Here is a 4,696-nt window from a genome sequence, read left to right as displayed (position 1 = left end):
ATCCACGGCAGTCGTCTGCAGCCTCATCCGCTTGATGCGTTAGGGGCTGGTTGTCGGACGGTGCCGTTTTACCACGATATCGAGGTGTGTTCCGTGTCGTCCTCGGGCGATTCAGATGCGAAAGCGCCGAAGACGCGGGCGTGACCCGTCGTCTGGCGGCTTTGCAGTCTCGGCTCCGTTGCTAGTTCCGGCCGGTCCACCGACAGTGCAGCGGGCTTGGGCAACCCGCACGGCGCGACCGAGTCGATGCAACGAAAAAGAGCGAGCATGAACGTGCTTCTTGCCGCACGGCTCCCACTCGTCTTTCGGGAAGGTTGTGCCGTAGCGAGCTCGAACGCCGTCATCTCGGAGTGCAAAATAAGCGTGTTGGGGCGCCTGAAGGTGGCCTCCGCCGCACACAGACTGCGTCCGGCCCGCCGAAGGCGAGGACGGACGCGCAGTCGAACGATTACCTGGTTGATCCTGCCAGTAATCATATGCTTGTCTCAAAGATTAAGCCATGCATGTCTAAGTACATGCCGAAATAAGGCGAAACCGCGAATGGCTCATTAAATCAGTTATGGTTCCTTAGATCGTTTCTTCCTACTTGGATAACTGTGGCAATTCTAGAGCTAATACATGCAGTGAGCCTGGAGCCCTTTGGGTAACGGGTGCTTTTATTAGACCAAGATCGATCGGGTTTCGGCCCGTATTGTGTGGTGACTCTGGATAACTTTGTGCTGATCGCATGGCCACGAGCCGGCGACGTTTCTTTCAAGTGTCTGCCTTATCAACTTTCGATGGTAGGTTACTTGCTTACCATGGTTGTTACGGGTAACGGAGAATCAGGGTTCGATTCCGGAGAGGGAGCCTGAGAAACGGCTACCACATCCAAGGAAGGCAGCAGGCGCGCAAATTACCCACTCCCGGCACGGGGAGGTAGTGACGAAAAATAACAATACGGGACTCTTTTGAGGCCCCGTAATTGAAATGAGTACACTCTAAATCCTTTAACGAGGATCAATTGGAGGGCAAGTCTGGTGCCAGCAGCCGCGGTAATTCCAGCTCCAATAGCGTATACTAAAGCTGCTGCGGTTAAAAAGCTCGTAGTTGGATCTCAGTTCCAGACGAGTAGTGCATCTACCCGATGCGACGGCTCGGACTGAACATCATGCCGGTTCTTTCTTGGTGCACTTCATTGTGTGCCTCGAGATGGCCGGTGCTTTTACTTTGAAAAAATTAGAGTGCTCAACGCAGGCGAGTCGCCTGAATAAACTTGCATGGAATAATAGAACAAGACCTCGTTTCTGTTCTGTTGGTTTTTGGAATACGAGGTAATGATTAAGAGGGACGGACGGGGGCATTCGTATTGCGGCGCTAGAGGTGAAATTCTTGGACCGTCGCAAGACGAACTACTGCGAAAGCATTTGCCAAGAATGTTTTCATTGATCAAGAACGAAAGTCAGAGGTTCGAAGGCGATCAGATACCGCCCTAGTTCTGACCATAAACGATGCCAACCAGCGATCCGCCTGAGTTACTCAAATGACTCGGCGGGCAGCTTCCGGGAAACCAAAGTATTTGGGTTCCGGGGGAAGTATGGTTGCAAAGCTGAAACTTAAAGGAATTGACGGAAGGGCACCACCAGGAGTGGAGCCTGCGGCTTAATTTGACTCAACACGGGAAAACTTACCCGGCCCGGACACTGGGAGGATTGACAGATTGAGAGCTCTTTCTTGATTCGGTGGATGGTGGTGCATGGCCGTTCTTAGTTGGTGGAGCGATTTGTCTGGTTAATTCCGATAACGAACGAGACTCTAGCCTATTAAATAGGTGCGGGGTTCCCAGCACCTTACAACCTTCTTAGAGGGACAAGCGGCTCCTAGCCGCACGAAACAGAGCAATAACAGGTCTGTGATGCCCTTAGATGTCCGGGGCCGCACGCGCGCTACACTGAAGGAAGCAGCGTGTCTTTATCCCTGTCTGAAAAGACTGGGTAACCCGTGGAACTTCTTTCGTGATTGGGATAGGGGCTTGCAATTGTTCCCCTTGAACGAGGAATTCCCAGTAAGCGCGAGTCATAAGCTCGCGTTGATTACGTCCCTGCCCTTTGTACACACCGCCCGTCGCTACTACCGATTGAATGATTTAGTGAGGTCTTCGGACCGATGTCCGGCGCGGCCTTTCGGTTGCGCCGGTCTGTTGGAAAGATGACCAAACTTGATCATTTAGAGGAAGTAAAAGTCGTAACAAGGTTTCCGTAGGTGAACCTGCGGAAGGATCATTAACGGATTGTGAAGGGTGAGCGCCTCAGCTGCGTCTGCGCCCGACACTTTCTGCCGCTGACCCCGTTTGGACGCGGGGTCGGCTTTTCCCCACGGGGCTGCCTGAATGTGGAGCGGCACCCCGTGACAAATTGTTGCGCCCAGCGGACGCCAACACCGCGACCTTGGACGGTCGGCCAGGTGGCGGACGCGGGTACAAACGGCGCAACGCACTCATAGGTCGGCTTTCGACCCGCCACTGCACCGTGGCTCGAAGCGCTCGAAATGCGCGACCCGACCGCTGCGGGACCGCCTAGTACTGTAAACAGGAGCGGCGGAGCGCGAACGGCGAGTCGTGGTTACGTCGGTAGAAGGCGAGGCTGCGCGTTCCCGAAACGCCAGCCGAGTGCCCTCCCGACCGTTCGAGCGTGCAAGAACGAGACCCGACAATCGCGCGGCGACTGCCAAGTACGAGAGGAACGGCACAAGCGTCGGCGGTCGGTCAAGGAACTGGCGATGTGACGGGTCCGCTGTGCACCAGTGCATACCGTCCCGCCGTCCGCGGCAAGCGCCTCCGCGTCCTCGGGTGACGGAGGCTGCCGGTCGGTTCTTGCAGGCGAGGGATCTCGCTGGCACCGGTTCGCGTTGACGCGCGGCCGGTCATGGCACGGCGATGCGACGGCCGAGGTGCGCAGTACTCGATGGAGGAACCGCACGCTCCGATGACCGTCCCGCCCTCCGCGGCGTATGCGTACCGACCGTAATGGTTGCAGCAGCGCCGGCCGGCTTTTGAATTCGCCACACGAAACACGGTGCGAGATCGCGGTTAGGGGAGCGTCGACGTTGCCAGGCGTTTTGCTTGCTGCCGAGGGAAAGGCGGCACGGCCACGTCGCGCTCGTCGCGATTAGCGGGTCTGCGCGCTTTGGGAAGGTGCCGCAACGACTTGCCGAAAGAGGAAGCACGGAAGAACGAGGGACTTGGACGTCCCGACAATTGAACGCACTTGCGGCCAGGCCCTTGCTGGCTTCGTTCTTCCGCCTCGAGTAGGCTCGTACGCGGCTCCGGCGCCGAAAGTGGTCCTTGGCACCGACTTCGGTGGACGTGGGAAGTGCCGCGCAAGTACGGCGCGCCTGGCTCCACCTGTTGGCTAAAGTAGGCAGCCGGATCGGCATTTTGGTGTGCGGTGGCAAACCGTGGATGCGAAAAAAGCTTGTGCGATTTCGTGGAACAAAAAGCGGGGGTCCCCCTTTTTATGCGGAGGAGACCGACCCGCCTGCCGTGGTGAACCGCGACGCCACGGTAAAAACGGGAGAGGCTTGTCGATGGGACCGTGCATCCCGCGCTCCACGGAGGCCGGGAGGCGGCCGCCCGAGGAAATGTGTAGCCGTCGAGGCCCGCATCTGCGTGCACTCTTATCCAAATGGGTGTACCGCAGGCATTTTCTGGTTAGGCGGGCCAATGAGAGCGAGCACACAACGATACCTACGGGTCCGGCTTGGAGAACCGGCTTCGACGCCTCCCGAGTATTTATAGAGGGGTGGACCACGAAAGCACTCGCAAGTAGCGAAAGCGAAACGCCGTCCGAAACACACCGTTTGCTCGATTTGCGGCAGCCGAAAAAGGCGCGGCAGAGTTTTGGAGTCCAAGCGTGCGCTGAAAAGCGCCCTTCTTGGCCACTGTTTGGCCGAGTGCCAGAAACGTTTGGTTTTGACTGTACGGAATTGAACAAACACTTTTTCACGACTCTAAGCGGTGGATCACTCGGTTCTCGGGTCGATGAAGAACGCAGCCAGCTGCGAGACTTGGTGTGAATTGCAGGACACACTGAGCACTGATTCTTTGAACGCACATTGCGGCCTTGGGTCTTCCCTTGGCTTCGTCTGTCTGAGGGTCGGATCACATATCAAGAGAGCCTTCGGCGCACAAGGGAACGTGAGCCGTCGACTCGTTTTGACCGCGTCGGCAACACGGACAGCACGCTGAACACCTCACAGCGAGCGCCAACAGCGGCCACTCAAGGGCGAGACGGTGGCGACCGTCGTGCCAGAGCCCAACCGAAACGGGGGCGACCGACTGCATTGAGGATGTGGCACCTCGTTGAGACCGCCGCAGGACTTCGAGTCGGAAGGAAGCCTGCAGGGAAAGTGCGGTCGAGGTTGCGTACTCCTCTCTGCGACCGGGCGCGCAAGAGCTGCGAGAGCCACGGACGCGCAACTTTAACGCACGGTAAACACGAGGAGCGAAAGCCGGCCAGCAAAGCTTCTCCAGCCGTGCGCAAAGTGCGCGAGATCGCAGCCTTGCGTTGCGCTTGTTGCCCTCGAAGTAAGCAGGGTGTCCCGTAGACCGGGCGCTCGAACACGCTGCGGGGCCGTGCCTCCTCCAGGCTTTGCCGCGCGAACAGGGAACGTTCGCGCGCAAAGCGCAGGGAGGTGAGGAGGCTGCGCCCGACGTTTG

General features: G+C 57.8%; 2 non-coding genes across 2 annotated transcripts; both read left to right on the top strand.

The window, feature by feature from the left end:
- The first annotated feature begins 449 nt into the window (after positions 1–449).
- On the top strand, positions 450–2,264 carry LOC142795630 (small subunit ribosomal RNA). The gene has a single exon (XR_012893175.1). It is a non-coding gene; the product is annotated as a small subunit ribosomal RNA (ribosomal RNA).
- Positions 2,265–3,983: 1,719 nt separating this feature from the next.
- On the top strand, positions 3,984–4,136 carry LOC142795629 (5.8S ribosomal RNA). Its single transcript, XR_012893174.1, has one exon. It is a non-coding gene; the product is annotated as a 5.8S ribosomal RNA (ribosomal RNA).
- Positions 4,137–4,696: the final 560 nt, after the last annotated feature.

Source organism: Rhipicephalus microplus, unplaced genomic scaffold, assembly GCF_043290135.1.
Source record: "Rhipicephalus microplus isolate Deutch F79 unplaced genomic scaffold, USDA_Rmic scaffold_780, whole genome shotgun sequence".
In the NCBI taxonomy this organism is placed as follows: domain Eukaryota; kingdom Metazoa; phylum Arthropoda; class Arachnida; order Ixodida; family Ixodidae; genus Rhipicephalus; species Rhipicephalus microplus.
The sequence above is the reverse complement of the archived record's forward strand: the minus strand, read 5'-3'. Positions and strand labels throughout refer to the sequence as shown.